Source organism: Sus scrofa, chromosome 13 (genome assembly GCF_054392235.1).
Source record: "Sus scrofa isolate SSC_HxYL_T2T_F1_AM1 chromosome 13, Sscrofa_HxYL_maternal_Yorkshire_Landrace_v2.0, whole genome shotgun sequence".
NCBI lineage: Eukaryota > Metazoa > Chordata > Mammalia > Artiodactyla > Suidae > Sus > Sus scrofa.
In genome coordinates this window covers 19342501-19363082 of record NC_139395.1, presented here as the reverse complement: position 1 = coordinate 19363082, position 20582 = coordinate 19342501, and the positions used below count along the sequence as shown (strand labels likewise).

Below are 20582 nucleotides of genomic sequence, written 5' to 3'. Positions count from 1 at the left end.
TGAACACTTTGGAATTTGTTAGTAATGGAGCTTTGAGGAAAATTTCTTTCATAAAGTGCTTGCGGGAAAAATATATTAACCTAAAGTGTTTGCTTATTCATCATGTTTATAAAGCCAGGAGTTTAATTTCTAAATGTATATCAGTTTCTGAATGAAATTGAACCACCAGTGATATTGACATTCATTGCACATTTTGTTTGAAAGTTGCTTTTATTTTCAGAGGATTTGTGTTATTTTCTTAACCTCTAGTCCATTCTCTATCTTATTTACATTCATACTGTGTTAGTACATATTACCCTGTAATGCAGAGTCTGCTCCAGTATGGAACTTGCAAGAAAAGCTGTTGTTCTTTTGGTATGTTCTCATGGCATAAGGAGTGGATGCTCCCGTTGTGGGGGTGACTTCCTTGTGTTCCCCAGCCAGGTGGGTTCTTGCCTGCTGTCCTCTTTCTGGCCATTCCTTTCCCACCCCGTGTCAGTCTGGAAGTACATTTTGGAATGCTGACAGATGCAGGATGCCTTCATTGCCTGACATTCTGATGTGACACTGCTGGCCTAATCACACTGGAATTCAGATATAATGTTAGTTTATGAAATATTTCTTCAAAGGGAGGCTTTCATTTGTGATTGGGAAAGCTGTTTTGAGTGGCATACATAATTTAGAATTTTTAATGTGAAGTATGGAATGGAGTATAAGTATGAGAAACATGGGTCAAGAGAAGGCATTCCATGTTTCAATATTTCTATGCTTTGTTTTAGGGTTTAGGACTCCTTCTGAGTAGCACATCCCCAGTGCTGCCCTCACTTCTTCCTTCCAGCGGTTCAGCCCCATCTGTAGTGTGGTGACCAGCGCAGCTGGCCTGCCAGTCTTTGATGTGTAGGAACAATGGTGAAAATTTTTAAGGAGAAGATAAAGACTAAAGAGCCAGACCTGGTGATACAGTCTCAACTGTTAGAGAAGAAGCTTTTCTGAATTCAGCCTGGGGTCAGTTCTTTTTTTTGGTTTAGACCTCTCAGGTCTTGGATCAGAGGCCTGTGGAGATAGAAGGATTGGTGGGCTCTAAGAAGAAGACATTTAGAAAGAACAGGAGAGTAAAGAGAAATATTATAAGATGCTTAGAGACAAGTAGCACAACCCTTGTACTCTCTAAACTGAGAGTCAGTAGAAAGGCCTTCTTTCCCCTTTTTTGCTACAATCCACAGAGTGTGATGGGCAGTTTTTGGACCACACTGTGTGGCTGTGTTAGAAAGATGGGGGGCACCCTGGGTAATAGTGCTGCTTGGTAAACGGGTGGTCAGCACAGAGTGAGGAGAATGCAGGGCTCAGTGAGTAGGATGTGCTGAGGAAGCTGCAGCATTGTCAGGGACAGTTGCCACTGGTGGTGAGCAGAGGAGAGCAAAGGCAGTACCTGGGTGGGGAGTAGATGAGGCCTACCCACGCTTTATTGTGGAGAGAAAGGCACCAGTCATAAGAAACCACACAGAAAGGGATGAATGATGGATGTGCTCTGGGACATGACTGTCAAATGATGGGTCTGGCTCATGAACACGTGAGACCCCTCAAGGTGACTCCCAGAAATGTGCAGGGAACATCTTTTAGGGGCCTGGCACCCCACATTATTCATTGTATTAGGCGGAGTTCTCCGGAGAAACAGAATCCAAAGGATATACATGTGTAAAATACAGAAATTGGTTCGTGCAGCTTGGGGGCTAAGTCCATGATCTGCTGCCTGCAAGCTGAAGGGCCAGGAAGACTTATTGTGTGTGATTCCTGTTGAGTCTGAGGACCTGATAGTTGGGATGATGGCATGGGGCCTTGCGGGGGAAGGGGACTAAATCCTGGGCTGAATCCAAATATCTCAGCCTAAGCTAAGAGTGAGTATTGGCCCTTCCTTCACCTTTTTGCTTTCTTTGGGTCCTTGATATATTGGGGATGCCCACTCGCATCAGTGAGGATATCTTCTTGACTCAGTCTGATTCAAATGCTTATCTCTTCAGAGACACTCACACAGACACTCCCAGAAATAATGTTTTACCAGCTTTCTTGGCACCCCTTAGCCCAGTCAGGTTGACATATAAAATTAACCATCGTAGTGGTGAAGATAAGATCCAGCAAGTGTGAGTTGCATATATTTTGTAAGATAATTTACAAATTTATTTCCTAAGGATCTTTTCTTTTTTGCCCTCCTCCTTCCATTTTTATTTTTTATTTATTTTTATTTATTTATTTATTTTTGTCTTTTTGCTATTTCTTGGGCTGCTCCCGCGGCATATGGAGGTTCCCAGGCTAGGGGTCAAATCGGAGCCGTAGCCAGAGCCACAGCAACGCGGGATGCGAGCCGCGTCTGCAACCTACACCACAGCTCACGGCAACGCCGGATCTTTAACCCACTGAGCAAGGGCAGGGATCGAACCCGCAACCTCATGGTTCCTAGCCGGATTCATTAACCACTGCGCCACGACGGGAACTCCCATCCTTCCTTTTTTAGGAAAACTTTTAGAACTTTTTTTATAACTTTATATCCCACAAAGCTTTTTGCTTAGCTGCTTATAATGGCAGACGGTATTCTAGGTGTTGGATCAACAAGTTAAAATATGATATTTTTCCTTCCTTAAGAGCTTGCAGTTTATAAGAGAGAGAATGACAGTTTTAAAAATTTCCATTTAGTATGATGAATGGTATAATGGAGTTATCATAGGAGATAGTGGACCCCAGAAAAACAGTACTTAAACCAATCTGGAGATGGGAGTGGGATATGGTTCTAAGGAGACTTCTAAAGTCCATGCAGACTGAGCTGTGGGTGAGGAATAGTGAAAGACAGACATTCCAGGCAGAGGGAACTATCTGTAATGGCCCAGAGATGATTGCAAACCTAAAGTGTATTTGAGGAACAAATAATTTAAGTTCATGTGTTGGGTAATATTGAAACCTGAGGCTGTTAGGTATACACTCTAGATTTTTGAAGAGTCTTGTGGATTATACTAAAAGTCTGGGCCTTTTCCCTTCCTCCCGCCCGTCCTTCCTTCCTTCCTTCTTTCCCTCCCTCATCCATCTATCTTTCTTTCCTCTTTTCTTTTCTCTTTTCTCTTTCGTTCGTTCATTCTTTCTTTCTTTCTTTCTTCCTTCCTTTCTTTCCTTCCTTCCTTCCTTCCTAAATTACTACTAATTTACTACTCTTAACCAGTATGATAAGAAAGGAGGAATGTATCAAGAAGATGAAAGGAAACAGTGAATGATGGTGTGACTGAGGACAGAGCTGCAGACAGCAATAAGGAGAGTGATGAATGGAGGGGTCAGAAGTGGAGGGCTGAAAAGCGCTCATGACATCCGTGATGTGCCTTGGTGAGCAGTTGGAGTGGAGTGGGGGGGGAGCATAAGTCAGTCATGGGGTGATTGATACATAAATGGGAAATAAGACATTGTAGATTGCCAGTGAAACTTAGCTGCTGCATATCAAATATCAATATTAGTATCTGTGAAGTACTGGCTGTCACAAGGGGATTCAGGACTGAAGGAGTTTGTTCTTAATTTAGGAAAGACTTCAATTTTTTTTTTACATGTTGATGTAAAGGGGCCAGGAGGGAGAGAGAGCAAGTTAAAGTAGTTAAATTTGGAGCAGAGGCTATGAAAAGATAAGACAGATTTGAAGCTGAGGCTAGTGCAAGGATTTGTGTGTATAGGAGGAGGGTGGATTTTTTTTTTTTTAACTGATGCTACTTGAAATAGGAAAATACTGGATGTGACAGTTGAGGTCCTCCAGGAAGCAGATGCCATGATAGAAATGGAAGTTTTAAGCAATTATGAAGGAAAGCCTTTGGAAGGTAAGGGAGAAAGGGAGCAGGAGTAAGGAGGGAAAGCTTCACAGCATAATGTGCTGCTGACCTCTGTGTTGAGAGAAGAGGAGGGAACACAGGTTGGGGAAGAAACATCTCAGATAACAGTGCAGCTGTGAGAAAGTCCCAGCCAGACCAGTGGTGAGGAGTGGTGGGTGGTGGACAGAGCAGATGTTGCTGATATGGATGCCTTATATTGGGCAGGAGTGGTCTTCCCCTGGCATCCGTCCCTCTGGTTGGGCACGATACTGTGGTGGATCCTGAAGGTATGACAGCTGAAAACTGTCAGTGGATGGCACTCCTCCTAGCAGTTTCTCTCTCAGTGGAGCACCTCCCTGATGGCCCAGTGCATGTGGATGTGTTTCATTTGGGTCAAAAGTGGAAGGAATTTCTCTTCATTGATTATTCCCTCTGCTTTCCGCACATTGAGTATAGAATCAGAGAAGGAGGCTGAGACTGAGCAAGTGTTGGAAGGTTTTCAGGAAAGACACAACTGCTAGACATGGAGCAAGAGAGGACATTGTATTGGAAGGATGTTAATTGCAGTAGTAGCTCAGATACTTCTGATAGGGAAGGATGGGAAACTAGAAGGGAAATGGGGAATTGACATGAAGTCTAAGAAACAGGTGTTTCAGTGAGTTTGAAAGCATTTATACTGAGTGAGGGAGTAAGAGGAAATTGTAGAGATAAAGTGGTATATATGTTTAAATTAATAGCCAAACTCCAGGAATCACTGATGCTTTTAAATTCCATCATGTGACTTAGGAGCGAAATTTTTACCAACAGAAAGCAACAGTTATACACCATAGAATCACATTATAGAATGTATATATCATAGAATCACAGCCATAAATACCATGAAAAAATAAAAAAGTAACATAATTACTTAACTTTAGTAGTATAACTTTTCTGTGAAGTTTCAGAGCCACTTGTGTGTCAAGTTTCTTGATTAACTAAGGCTAATAACAGTCCTCCCCCCACCCCCCCACCCCCCCTCGACCCCAAGGACTGGGTTTTCTCTGGGTTATTTCTTCTAGTAGCCTAAGAAAAAATTTCAGTGTATTTTTCTTCTTTTTTTCTCCAAAGAGAAACAAGTGCATTGTCCTCTCCTTAAGGGTTTGTGTCTTTATACCCCATAGGAAATTGAGAGATACGACAAAACATTCAAAGCATATGTAGCCAAACATTTCTTGAACTGACAGCAATAAAGGTAAGATAGCAGGTTAAAATACATACAAACAACTTTTCAGTTTCTGTCCTTTTCCAGAGGGAATCAGAGGTTGCAACAAATAATACCAGTAATTAAAATAATACAATAAGATGGAGTTCTCGTCGAGACGCAGCAGAAATGAATCCAACTAGGAACCATGAGGTTGCGGGTTCGATCCCTGGCTTCACTCAGTGGGTTAAGGATCCAGGGTTGCCATGAGCTGTGGTGTAAGTTGCAGGCTCGGCTCGGATCTGGTGTTGCTGTGGCTCTAGTGTTGGCCAGCAGCTATAGCTCCGATTCAACCGTTAGCCTGGGAACCTCCATATGCCGTGGGTGCAGCCCTAAAAAATAGACAAAAAAATAATAATACAATATGATGGATTGACAGAGGGATAGATAAATAGATAGACGTAATAAAGCAAGTATACTAAAATGTAATTGAAGATTCTAGGTGGGCGTTCACTGTAAAATTCTTTCACATTTTCTGTATATTTGAAAATATTTGTAAAGAGATGTTGAAAAAGTAATATAGAATCTGTAACTTTGAAATGTTATAAAAAAAGTGATGGTCTGAACGATAAGATGGATACATAAATTATAAAACCAGTATAGTAAAGTGTCAGTGTTAGAATCTAGGCGGTAGGTATATGAAAGTTCACTGTATTATTCTTGCAAACTTTTTTGAATTTAAAAATTTTTCAGAACAAAATTTTGGAGAAAACAATGTAATAAACAGACAGTGTTTGGCATTAAAGATCAAAATTCTAGTTGTATGACCTGAGACAGGTTAGCGAAGAAGAGTCTCGATAACAGTGCAGCTTTGAGAAACATAACTCATCTCTGAGCTATGGTTTCCTCTTCTTTGGTTTCAGGAAATAGAAAACATATCTGTAAAGGAACTGGAATCTAAAGTACAATATGGCACAAATGAACTTATCTGTGAAACAGAAACAGACTCACAAGTAGACAACGGACTTGTGGTTGCCAAGGGGAGGGAAGGGTTAGGAATTTGGGATTAGCAGATGCAACAAACTATTACATTTAGGATGGATAAATAATAAGGTCCTACTGTATAGCATAGGAACTATATTATAGTCAATATCCTGTCATAAACCATAATGAAAAAGAAAAAAAAATTAGAAAACATTATCTGTAAAGCAACTGGTAAATGATAGTCATTTGGAAATGCCTCTGATAATACCGAAACAGTAAGCTTCAATTTACAAATAATATCTTGGTTTTTGCTTAACATGCCTAGAATTTCTGAATACATGGGCACTTAATTATTTGATGAAACAGGGATGAGGTGAGAGGTCAGAGTGCAAGTTTTTATTATTACCATGTCTGTGGTTCATGTTCGGAGCTTGTATGTGTTCTGGCTTAGTCTCCAAGTTAATCAGAGCTTGAGCCCCAATTAACTGATGGGAAGTTAGAATCATCCTTATAAAGGATGGCATCTCTGACTTGCCAATACCTGTCAAGGAAAACTTAATGGCCTTTAAAAATATTTTCATTTTGTAAATTGTGCAAGGTCTCCAAAGGGGATTTACTGTATTCCTATCTTAATTAGTAGTTCCATCTAAATACACACACACACACACACACACACACCATATGTCAGTGTGAAGTTTTTTGAGTTACGTTAAATTTTTTTTTTTTGCCACTCTGTGGCATGTGAAAGTTCCTGGGCCAGGGATCAAAAGAATTACATTAATTTTTAAAGAATATATAGTAAACATAAATCATCTTTACTACCAAATATGTATCTATCTATATATTTATATAAATATTTATTGCTTAGTATCTTTTGCATTGATGACATCTTATAACTTATGACTATTCCTTGATTTCTTTATTTTTTTTTTATTTTTTTTTTTTGTCTTTTCTTGTTGTTGTTATTGTTGTTGTTGTTGCTATTTCTTGGGCCGCTCTTGTGGCATATGGAGGTTCCCAGGCTAGGGGTCGAATCAGAGCTGTAGCTGCCAGCCTACGCCAGAGCCACAGCAACGCGGGATCCGAGCTGCGTCTGCAACCTACACCACAGCTCACGGCAACGCCGGATCCTTAACCCACTGAGCAAGGGCAGGGATCGAACCTGCAACCTCATGGTTCCCAGTCGGATTCGTTAACCACTGCGCCATGACGGGAACTCCCTCGATTTCTTTAAACTTAGATTTCTGGTTTGTTTGAACTTTGGCCTCAATTGCATTTATAAAGTACAATCCTCTTGTTTTTTAATTTGTTCTGTTTCATATGCAGGGTGGATAAAAATTACTGAACTTTTTATATTTATGTAAATTTATTTAAAATTAAATTCAAATTTACTACCATATGCCTCAAGGGCTAAACATAATATAGACTCTTATAATCATTTATATAAATTGGTTTTAAAAACCAGTTCAATATGTTGAATCAATATGTCATGAATTTCATATCTATATAGTTGTAATCCTAGTAAATTCCATGCCATGTACTTTTACAGCATACAGATTTTAAATAAAATTGAATAGACTTTTGTAGCCTGCATTATGTAGGAACTTCTGTTATCTTCCAGTTGACTGATTTACTACTAGAAAAGAACCATGTTACTTAAATGTGAATCAGGCCTGTTTTTTATATCCATTAAATCTTTTAGGACAGATTTTTTTTATTTTTTCGTAATATTTATTGATGTCCTTCATTTGCTGATTTTTCGTATGATGTGGGATAACATGAAAGTAAATATTCACTTCAAAGTATTGTTCAAAGAGTGTCCTTGTTTTCTTTCTGTGGGTATTTGCCAGTCTATGGCTACAAATCATTCTGAAACTTCAGGGTAATGACAAAGCATTTTTAAGCACATGTACATCTGTATATTTAGTTAGTTTGTGTATTTTGTAAGTTAGAGACCGAAAGTACCTTTACTCATGTGTGTTTAGGGCAGGTCCTTGATTTTTTTCCCACTTATAAAATTTATAAGACTTTTATTTTAAAAAATATTTATTAATTATTGAAGTATAGTTGATTTACCATATTAATATTAGTTTCAGGTATACAATATAGCACTTGGATATTTTAATTATACTCCATGCAAAGGTATAATAAAATATTGAATATATTCCCTGTTCTATACATTACATCCTAGTAACAAATCTGATAGTTTTTGAAATTAAGAAATGTCTTCATAGTTAGGGATCACTAATGTATTAGGAACTTTAAAATGTTCTGTAATTTACATGAGTAAAAAGTTTAAGCATGAGTCCAATTTTGGCAATTTCTAGAAGGAGCAGATATCAGAGAATATTGATAGAAAAAAACAGGCAAACTTACTCTTGAGCGGAAACCTAGAATAAGAGTAGTGAATTATAGAATAGTAAATATATTTCCTACTGTCAAAAGAATAAAAATCTTTTTGTTCTTAAATGCACATCTTTTATGATTTTAATTTTAATTCACTTAAATTCTGGCAAAAATTTCAAATATATGAAACTTAATGTAAGCAAGTATTATCTACTGATTGTAGGCCTTGAATGTTAAACAGTGCAGTGTAGTACTCTTTCTATGTAATTATAAAAATCAGGTAATTTTTGTATAAACCTAAAAGTTAAATGCTATTTAAGTCTTAACAAAGAAATATTTAATATATAAGCAAAACAAGTTTCCAACAACCCTTTGACTGTGTTCTCTTTTCATAACCAAAGTGTTAGTATATTTGACCTGCCATTGTTTGTTTATAAAAAAAATAGAGTAACTTATTTTTTTAAAGAGTAATATATACCTCTTTAGCAATTTCTCATTCTCCTTATTTGCTCAGTATAAAATAGTAATTTAATATATATCTTATACTCTTGTTGAATTAATTTTCTTAAACAAGTGCTTGTTAGGGTCATTTTTTCTGAAATTTTTCTTCCTACATTTAAAAATCAATGCAGAATGGTTCATCTCTAAGTTGTCGTCTTTGTAAATGCTTTCTAGAATATTACCTAAGTCTGCTGTAGTCTGTGAAGAGAAGTAGGAAGAAAAGAATTAGTACCTGTTTTAACTCATTATTTTGGTTCAGTAGGTCAGGGTTTTTAAATTAATTTGTATAATTTTAGAATTTTATACCTGGATCCTTTTTGTTCTTTAGTATCTTCTGGCCTTTTGTACTTGTGTGTGGTTTTTAACCTTGTCAAATATAGGTATATTTTGTTTATTTAGACCAATTTCCAGTTGTCTTCAGAAAGCACTGAAAGCTGAAGACTCTAAGTAATTTATTTTCCATGTGTAGTATTTACTGCTGTGGTGTATATACATTTTATATTTATGTCAGGAAAGGGTTGCAGAGGGGTGCTTTAGAAGCACCTTTTCAGCTCTAAATAGCTATTGTGTACATATGGTAAGGTACTGCTGCTTAACAATTAGTAACTGCTTTGATGAAACTAAATTACATGTTTAAGTTCCCATCAGGAAGTCGCTTCACATATCTGTATTAATGTATTCAAGGCTCGAGAAGGAAAGTTAATTTTCCAGCTTAAATATTTAATTCAAGCTTAAAATTTAGTCTGTAATTAGAGCTCCCAAATGGCAGGAACATGGAGTATTTGTCCATTTTAATTAGATTGTTGTTTACCTATTAATTATATATCATATCTTGTCATATAGTTTTGATGGTAACAGATGGTGCTAGGAGTTAGTAAGGGTTTGAACAAAATAAGATTCCACATGATTTATTAAGTTGCACTTTATTAGTGAGTGGTCTGTTTTAGTCAGGTTATTCTCCTGAATAAGAACTGTGCAACATTTCACTAATTTTCCTTAGCTATTCGTTTGTGGAAATGTTGAAGACAAAGACTAGGATGAATGATGTCTGTTTAGAAACAAAGTGGATTACTTTAGGCTTCTTTATTTTTAAAGAACATGTATTGTCAAATTGTATAGTTAGTATGAGGTTTAGTGCATTTTGCTAGGACAGAATCAGAGAATCAGTTTTATTTATTGGTAAAAATGTGGGCATAGGGAATGTTTTATACACATGAGATACAGGATAGGAGAAGTAATAGGGTGATGATTTGATTATTTCAAAGACATTCCTTCTCTGCCTTTCGAATTTAATAGGAAGACAAGATTTTTTGTTTACCAAAATACCTAAGAGCAGACTTTGGTGTCTAGTGAAGTTGAGCTACAAAATTTCCTTAATCAAGAGGTTAATGCTGACTAAAAATAATGGTCTTCTCTGTTTTTTATATACAAGATTTCATTAATTTTTGTGTTGCCACCTCAGATTCCTAAAATTAATTATACACGTGTGTGTATGCATATATGTATGAAGAGAGACAGAAGAACAGAGGTGGGGGAGAGAACAAAGAGGGGGAAAGTAGGGAGGGCTTAAAATTTTAATCTTTCAATCTTATAGTTACTTGGAAATTTTTTCTAGCCCTTAATATTATTAACTTAAAATGATATTTGGCTGCTATTTCTTAAGGTTCTTATTTTAAAACCTTGGTCAGTGTTTTAGCAAAAAGTAAACAGAAGACCCAGCCCCACTTTTACTAATTTAAGCATTTGCTCTGGATATGTATCAATCAGATCTTCAAAATTATGGCCTCCTGTTACCTGTGTTACCTTCAGTAAGCAGCATTGCTTTTGGTTCATTTTAGTTTGTCTTGTTTTTATATTGTTTCCATTTAAACTATGTTAGTTTTTAGAAATAAATAATAATTCGTCTTTTGGTGTTGTAACTTCTTCCTAGTGGTGGGGTGGTATTTTAACACCAAGTGTGGGATTCCGCGTGTTCACAAGTAGACTGTGGCAGATATGTAACATAGAACTTTTAGTATGTATGGAATGTTCGTGTAACTGGAATTATCACTCTAATCAGGATTTAGTTTCATGGTTTTTCCCCCTAGAATGTTGAGCGCTTAAAAAATGATCTCAAATATTATGCTATAATGTTATAATATAGGAAGGATGCTGTATTATATTTATAGTAATTAAAGAGAATATCAAAGGAGAAAATTATTATTCATTTAGAATACTTAGAGCCTTAGTTTGAAAGTTTGAATTTTTAATCTTTTTACCTATGTAAAAATATAGGATTGTATATTTTCTAGCAAAATTTATCAAATGTGACATACACTTATTTCCACATACAAAAAGAAATCTAAATTGAAACATGCAAATATATGAAAAAATTTAATTTCTAATTCATTTTAAAATTAAAGAAAATGCAGTTATATATATTATATGAAGAAATGAAAAGATAACTTGATTGTTTTTAAAGCATATGAAATATACCATATGCATATTTTGTTATTTTGTTTAATCTAGGGAAATAAATACATAAGTAAATAAATGACTATTTGGTGATTGTTAACAGAAATAGCAAGCGAAACAGAAATGCTGTTTTAGGAATGAGCTTTTCTTTTGAGTTTGTTCTCCCCAGCCTCTGGCCCACCACTTTATTTCTTGGGAGGACTTTTGTTTCAGTAGCCAACCATGTACATATTTATTTATTTATTTATTTTTTCCCACTGTACAGCAAGGGGATCAAGTTATCCTTACATGTATTCATTTTTTCCCCTACCCTTTGTTCTGTTGCTATATGAGTATCTAGACAAAGTTCTCAATGCTACTCAGCAGGATCTCCTTGTAAATCCATTCTAAGTTGTGTCTGATAAGCCCAAGCTCCCGATCCCTCCCACTCCCTCCCTCTCCCATCAGGCAGCCACAAGTCTATTTTCCATATTTCACTTTTCCAAAGAAAGTGGCAGTACTTATTTTTTTCCTGGAATTATTAAGCTCCTTTCTTAAAATCACAGTGTATGGAAACTAGGAAAATGTGGTAGTTGGTAAATCAGTCTTATTACTTGATACTGATTTGAGCCACATTTGATTTCTGGGCTCATTTTATTATGTTTTTTTAATTTTCATTCAACAGTGGGGTGTTATTATGCAATGTGATAGCTTTGAAGTTAAAATAATCTGTAAGCAGGGTGTTCAAGACTTAAGAATTCATGTTTGATGTATGGACGTTAATTTTTTAAAAGCACATAGAAAAAAAGGTAGGCATTTTCCTGTGCTGAGTGCTCAAGATAGAGACTAGGACTTGATGGCGTCCTCACCAGTGGGGAGGGAACCATGAATGCTCGAGAAGGAAAGCCTTTTAAAGCCTAATGCAGGGAACCAAGAATGCTTGTTAAAAGTACTCAGTTTTCTCAAATATTTCTTTATGTTTCTCTGCTTTTCTGTTCCTTTTGAATAAGTTGACCCTGACTGGAACTCCTACCTAATCTTTCTTCAAGATTCAATTCAAATTTTATTTCTTTGATCAAATATTAACTTATACCTTCCTTGGCACTTTATATATACAGTTGTTATGTTGAATTATCATTATTTGTTTACATATGTAACATGTTGTAACATATTGTTGGCTCTTGTGTTGACCTCCAGATATATTTATCTTATTATTTACTTCATATTTCTTTCTCTTTTTTGTCACAATTATAAATTTTTATTTTTTATAATGATTTTTATTTTTTCCAATATAGCTGATTTACAGTGTTCTGTCAATTTTCTACTGCACAGAAAGGTGACCCAGTTACACATATATGTATACATTCTGTAGTTGGATTCCAGGAGAATTCTTCAAATTTGATAAGTCTGAAATTAAATTTATTCTATGCTTGCTTTATTTGGTCTTTATCTAGTTTCCCTAGTTTCAGTAAGTAATATCTTCTGTTGTATAACCCATAAAACTCTTACTCATCATATTCAATCCATCAACAAATACTCCCCTGTGTCATATTCTAAATTTTGATATAGTCATGGATATGTTTTGGATTTAGTTTTTTTGGTTGTTGTTTGTTTGTTTTTTGTTTTTGGCCATGCTGATGGTATGCAGAAGTTCCTTGGCCAGGAACTGAACCTATGCTATAGTAATGACAATGCCAGATCCTTAACAACTAAGCCACCAGGGAGCTTCCTATTTTGGGCTTAGTTTTAATCTGTTCATCTATTTTTCTTTATACAGATCTTATACTTTAAAATAACTGTGGATTTATGGTGGATTTCCCACTTTACAAAGCTATTTTCTTCATCTTACTCTTTTTAAAACATCCTTGATTCTCAGGCAATCTAGATGGGCTTCAGTGTCTGTTTTTTAAGCTTGCCACTTTCTGCTCTCTCAGTCCCTTTGGGATTTCTATTAGAATTGCATTAGAGGTACTGATTACTTTGTGGAAAATTTGTGTCTTCTTCCCAAGAAGAGTCTTCTTATCCAGGAACATGGTGTGCATCTTGATTTAATCAAATGCTATGTAAACCTTTCAAACAAGTCACACATTCTCTCCATCTAGGTTTTTTGTAATTTTTTTTTTTTTTTTTTTTTTTTTTTTTTTTTTTTTTACAATGCACTAGATTTGTTGTTGGTTTTTAGCTGAGATATTTCACTTACTTTCCTTTTGGTTTGTCTAGTGTACAGTGTAGTTTCTGTCACATCACTCAGAAAATTTTGAGCAGTTTTGGATATATAGGAAAGCTTTTTTTAAGTCATGTAATTTTATTCATTGTATAAATTAAAATTTTTTTCAAGACTTTCCTTTAATGAAGTGATATTATTATCTTTTCTCTTTTAGCTTACTTATACAATCAGTTAATAGAGCCTCTAATATTAAATTGCCCTTTCATTTCTGGAAAAAAATCCATCTTGGTTATAGTATATTGTGAGGTCCTTTGTTCTTGTGCTCTCTTTGTGATGTTTTGGTGTTGTAGAGTCATGCTAACAGAAGATGAATTAGGACACTTCCTTTTTTTTGTTACTTAGCAGTTTAAACATAACAGGAATTATTAACTCCTTTAAGGTTTGTTAAACTTTACCTATACTGTAATTGAGGTACCTATGGTAGGGAGTGAGGGTTATTGTGGTGATGAAGGAGAGTCTTTGACTACATTTCTGAGTATCTTCTAAAATTTTTGGGGCATTCAGTTCTTTGCAGCTTATGGAAGTGATTGTGGAAATTTGTCTTTTCTTGGGAAACAATCCATTCATCAATTTCTTTTTATTTCATTTAGATCATTAAATTTTGGGGTGCACAGTTGTAGATAGTATTCTTTTTTCGCCTCTATATTTAAAAAATCTTATTTGGGTCTGGTTTTACATCCTCTTTCTTGTTACTGTTACTGGGTTTCCTTTTTTTTTTTTGCTTTAATTAATTTATTCTTAACCTTTAATTTTGAAATGGAATCAGCAATATCTAATATACACTTAATATCTGATATACCCTTACCAAGTATATATATCTTGGTAAGTTTTTATAAGACAAACAAGGTTGTAATTATCACCCAGGTCAAGCAATAGAGCTTTGACGATCACTTTGAAGCCCTTCCATGTGGTTTATTCCCTTTCCTTCCAAAATTAGCCACTTTTCTGGCTTTGAGAATAATAACTAATTTTCTTTATGATTTTTATCACCCACATATGCCTCTCTAGTCTCAACAGTTTAGTGTTGCCTATTTAAAAAAAAACTATTTTTGCCATTTAAGTCTTTCATAATCTGTAGTTTCTCTCTCCAAAACTTCTTTTTCTTTACAAGTGATCTACTGAATAATCTGGGCTGTTTGGTCTATAGTGTTCTCATGCTTCAACTAAACATTTTCTTCTATATTTTCTCCAAATTCGCAGTTAGCACCAGCATTTGATTGGATGTAGGCTTAATTTCATAGGTAAGATTATAGGTGCTGTTGGGATCCTTTCATCAGGAGGCAGTTGATACCTCTTTATCATTTTAACTTTGGCAACCATTGATGATCAAAGCCTAAATCCATTAACTCATTATTTCATTTGTTATACTGTTTATTAATGTATTCATCAAATCATCTGCATTTTTATTTGTGTATCTCTATTTGATCACCCAAAATATGAGAACAGCCTTACATTTGAGAACTGTTACTCAAGTAGCAGTTTTTTAGGATGGGTTAGAGGTGTGACCATCACTGGAGGCATCAAGATCACAGAGTTTTAAAAAATTTTGTTTGCTTTTTTGGCAATTATCTAAATGAGAAATGATGACTCTGCAGTAAGACGTTGATGACAGAAAGTAGGAGATAAATCTTAAAATACTTAGAAAACAGATGTAGAAATTGAAGAAGATAAAAGGATGTCATTTCTATTTTGTTTTAAGAGATGACAGTTGGATTAAGCATATGACTTAGAACAGGGATTGACTTAAGTCTAGTTCATGGCCAAGTCTATCTAATATGCCGTCCATTTTTGTACAGCATACAAACCAAGAGGGCCTTTCAAATTTTTAAATGTTTTTTAAAAAGTCAGAAGAGGAGTGAGCAGGTGACTCACTGGGTTAAGAATCTGGCAGTGTCACTCTAGCAGCTTGGGTCACTACTGTGGGAGCATGTTTGAGCCCTGACCTGGGAACTTCTGCATGCCATGGATGCAGCCAAAAAACAAAAAAACAAAAAAACAAAATCAAAAGGAAAGTGTATTTTGTGTCACATGAACATTTATATGAAACTTAAATTTCAGTGCCTGTAAATAAAGTTTAACTGTAACAGCCATACTTATTAGTTTATAATGCAGTTGAGTAGTTGAGAGAGAGATTGGTCTGTGAAGCCTAAAATATTTACTGTCAGGCCCTTTATAGAACTCCTAGCTGAGAAATACCTGTTTTCTTTATCTTTCTCATTCCCATTCAGTTTGGTGTTCATCACCAATAATTTGTTATAGGACTATTTTAATATATAAAATAATATTACGTGTAACAATTCCCATAAATAACAGCATGAATTCAACCCTGCTCATGACCATTCATTTTTGACCATATTGAAATCCATTTCCCTTGCAAATTTCATTTTTTTTTGGTCTTTTGTATATGATTATTGAAAGGTTTTAATAGAGAAGCCCACATGATATTGATGATATGCTATTAAAATGGTTTTGCCTGCGTTAAGACAGTCTTAGCCATTTGTAATATTAGATTGTAATTAAAATGATGATTTTATTAATTTGTGTAGATAGTAATTTCTTTTGGAGTGCCTGTCATGACTCAGTGGTTAACGAATCCAACTAGGAACCATGAGGTTGCAGGTTCGATCCCTGGCCTTGCCCAGGGTGTTAAGGATCTGGAATTGCCGTGGGCTGTGGTGTAGGTTGCAGACGCGGCTCGGATTCTGCGTTGCTGTGGCTGTGGCGTAGGCCAGCGGCTACAGCTCTGATTCGACCCCTAGCCTGGGAATCTCCATATGCCGCAGGAGTGGCCCAAGAAATGGCAAAAAGACAAAAAATTTAAAAAAATTAAAAAAATAATAATTTATTTTAATTTTTATTAAAGTATAGTTGATGAAGATGCTAATTTTCTATTGTACAATATGTATGTTTGCATTTTCAATAGAGTTTCCTTTTTTCCCCACAAAATCAAACTGCAGTTTAGTTAGTTAGTTGGTTAGTTTTTTAGGACTGTACTCATGGCATATGGAAGTTCCCAGGCTAGGGACTGAATCCGAGCTGCAGCTGCTGACCAACACCACAGCCACAGCAATGTAGGATCCAAGCCATGTCTACAATCTACACCACATCTCACAGCAATGCCGGATTCTTAACCCATTGAGGGAGACCAGGGATCATACCCACATCCTCATGGATCCTAGTCGGGTTCGTCAATCTTTGAGCCACGAAGGGAACTCCCAAACTGCAATTTAAATAAAGAAATTGAGGATTTCCTGTTGTGGCTCAGAGGAAACGAATCTGACTAGCATCCATGAGGACATAGATTCAATCCCTGGCCTCGCTCAGTGGGTTAAGGATCCGGCGTTGCCATGAGCTATGGTGTAGGTTGCAGACATGGCTTGAATCTGGTGTTGCTGTGGCTATGGCGTAGGCCAGTGGTACAGCTCTGATTTGACTCCTACTTTGAGAACCTCCATATGCTGCGGGTTTGGCCCTAAAAAAACAAAAGAATAAAGAAAAATAAAAGAAATTGATTGTTAAAATCATTCTGAGAGTAAATCCTCTGAGGTTTTAGAACAAGATTTTAGTTTTATTTAGGATTCAGTGTTAGGAGTTGACTTTATGTACAGAGTCATAGTTTATTATTTGTTAAGGTATTTTAAAATAGAACTTCAGCAAGGGAACCCTCCTTTACTGTTGGTGGAAATGTAAGCTGGTACAACCACTACGGAGAACAGTGTGGAGGTACCTTAGAAATCTATACATAGAACTACCATATGACCCAGCAATCCCACTCTTGGGCATATATCTGGACAAAACTTGCCTTAAAAAAGACACATGCACCTGCATCTTCATTGCAGCACTATTCGCAATAGCCAAGACATTGATACAACCCAAATGTCCATTGACAGATGATTGGATTGGGAAGATGTGGTATATATACACAATGGAATACTACTCAGCCAACAAAAAGAACAAAATAATGCCATTTGCAGCAACATGGATGGAACTAGAGACTCTCATACTGAGTGATGTAAGTCATAAAGAGAAAGACAAATACCATATGATATCACTTATATCTGGAATCTAATATATGGCCCAAATGAACCTTTCCACAGAAAAGAAAATCATGGACTTGGAGAATAGACTTGTGGTTGCAAAGAGGGAGGGGATGGGAGTGGGGTGGATGGGGACCTTGGGATTAATAGATGCAAACTATGGCCTTTGGAATGGATTAACAATGAGATCTTGCTTTGTAGCACTGGGAACTATGTCTAGTCACTTATGATAGAGCATGATAATGTGAGAAAATAGAATATATAGGTATGTGTAACTGGGTCACCATGCTGTACAGTAGAAAAAAAAACTTGTATTGGGGAAATAGTTTATCAAAAAAAAAAAAAAAAAAAGAAAACAAAGAAAAAATTTGTAGATAGTAAAAAAAATGATAAAAAAGAACTTTAGCAAAAAAAAGCATTCTTGGACAAAAAGTCTAATCTTGTAATATGTTTAATAGGTTGAAGAATTTGCCTGTGTTAAAAACAAGACAGTAGACCCAAAATGGAGTCAGTTACATTAAGCCCCATGTCACCAAACTAAGACAACTTAAGAGTTTTGGTTTTCTCAGAAACGGAGTCTTAAACCATCAGTCAGCAATCATGTGGTCAACACTAGTGAGGTCATCTGCCTAATAGATCACTGCCTCCCCTAAAGGACAGGGACCTTGCCATAAGCAAATAGCTTTTTTGCCTAGTATAACTTCCTTGTTCCCATTTTCTTCTGCTTGTAAAAGCTGTAAAAGTCTTTGGTTTTGTTTACCTTCTCAGAGTTCTTTTTGGTCGTTAGATTGAATACTGCCCAATTTATGTTTGTTGGATAAACCAATAAGATCTTTAAAGTTTACTCAGTTGAAATTTTTTTTTTTTTTTTTTAACAGCTGTTACAGCCGTGTAAATGGAGTTACTCTAAATCACAAGAGAAAACTGTGTCATGGGAATTTTAATGTTTTTACAACGTAGTTGTGCTGGGTAATCAGGAAACCAGGATTGACCTTTCCCTAAGAATTCACCGTGACCTTGTTTAGGGGGGGAAAAAAAAAAAAAAAAAAAGCCAGAAGGTGACTACCAATGGAATTGGCATGAAAATGCAAGCAAAGTACATTTCCATTTTAATGCTTGCTAGCATTATGTTTTTATTCGGAGAGTTGACTTATGAACTTCTTATTCCCATCAAATAATTGCATCTAAATGAGTATTAATTCATTTAAGCCATTGTGTATTAAAGTAGCTCGGAGAAATAAACACCCATCACTCTTCTTTTCCCAAATACACAGGTTTCATAGCTATCTTTTTTTAAAAATTCTTCATGGGAAATCTGTAAATTTTACTTGATTTACACTCATTTATCTAGTTTTGTCACCAATGAATAGTTAGAACCAATACCTTCTCTTTGCCTAATGATTTAAACATTTATCAAATATAATATGCTTTTCATTCTTGTTAAACATTGAGTTTTTAATTTTGTGTTTGGAGAAGAAAGTAACTTCAGGTTGTGTAATATGTTTTGTAGCAGTATAAAAATTTAAGTTTGCTTTGACTTTTCCTAAGTATGTATTTAACAGTGTCTTAAATGTTCCTTCTGCTTGTTTATCTTTCCTTCTATTCCTACTTTTTGTATTCACCAAAATAATAGAAATGGTCACTGAGTGTAATTCACTTTTGTGTGTAAATTGATTGTGCTAAGGGCAGTTAATGAGGGTCACTTTTGCTCTAAAGGAGTTTTATAGTTGGTAATAATCATTTGTGAAATGATTTCCTAAGTAGTTAATAAAAATAAATTATCAACTTGATAAACTAGAGCTGTTTTAAGATTGTCACTTAAAAATGTCACCTGTGATCAGCTGCATTCTAATAAGCTTTCAGGTGTGAGAGAAAAGTATGCAAAAAGCCATGTCGTGATAAACCCTGTGCTTGTGGATATTGTTGTGGGTTGAGTGTGTAAGATGGTGTGGAGGCAGGCGTGGCAGCTATTGTATGCCCTGGCTAAGCAGTAGGGAGAGCCTGAGTTGGGCAATGACTAGACATGAAAAGAAGGTGATAATGAAAATATAGGTAATGGGAATGAAGTTTAAACCATTGGGAATTGCCTTCTTTTGGTAGGTGAAAAACTGTTAAAAATCTCAATTTCATATGGTTCAACTTGATACATTCATTATCAACTTGTTTTAGTAAAGAAAAACGCAACAGTTAAATGTTTAAAATGAAGAGAAAAACTGAAGGGCTGTATCATTTGTAAGGAAGGACTCTGTGACACTGGAATGGGAAGATTTTATGAAGAAAGTTGATGTGTTTTCTAACACCCAACTCCTGCATACCCTGTAGGATCTAGTGCAGATCCCATTTGTGTAGGGCTTTTACTCAGCACCCAAATGCAGATGCTCCGTGATGGGAGAGGATAAAGAACCTATGCATTATCTATCAACAACTTTTGTTGATTTTCTTGAGTGTGTTGCTGGGTGTCACCTAACAAAAGAGCAGTTGGTTCTCTGTGGTTCTCCTTGACCAGACTATGTTCAAACTAAGTTTCTTAGATAAAAGTTCCTGCCTACAGTCCTATGGTTTTGTTTTTGTTTTAAACCTCACTGTCCTTTAAGGACATGCACTAGCTCTAGTCCATGGGAGCTTCCTCACTGATGATGTTAGCTATGGGCTACCTGTGGAACTCTTACAAAGCTTTCCAAATTAGTCCTCCGTGAGCTAAACATACACTGATTCTTCCCAAAAGGCGTTTTTGGGTGAGTTCCTTTTAAAAGAATGGATTAGTGAAATGGTAAATAATAGGCTTTGGTTAAAGGTCTTTTTGTATTGACTGATGACCTTTTTATAGTGACCTCGAGCTGTTATTTAAATCTTATGTTATTTCATGCAGTCATTTCTCACCAAATAGACTTATGCTCTTGTGGTGTAGAGATTCTCTCTTATATGTCTTTATATCCTTACTTTGAGATGAGGTGAAAGTTGTCTGTAAACATAGTATGTGCCATACAAACAGAAGATATTACACCCACATAGTGGGCTGAGTGTTTAGTGAATAGATGTTGATAAGATTTAAAGGCAGGAAA

At 35.8% G+C, this 20582-nt stretch overlaps 1 protein-coding gene across 29 annotated transcripts in view; it reads left to right on the top strand.

Moving 5' to 3' along the window:
• The window catches only part of TBC1D5 (TBC1 domain family member 5), a 543840-nt gene that overhangs the window by 148274 nt on the left and 374984 nt on the right, over nt 1-20582 (top strand). The window contains exon 1 of one of the 29 annotated variants that reach the window (XM_084991852.1): nt 17323-17495. The exons of 27 other annotated variants lie outside the window; for them this stretch is intronic. The gene's annotated coding sequence lies outside the window, so the exon portion shown is untranslated. Of the gene's footprint in view, nt 1-17322; nt 17496-20582 lie in introns of those variants that run through there. One more of the 29 variants, XM_084991845.1, reaches the window with a different exon arrangement.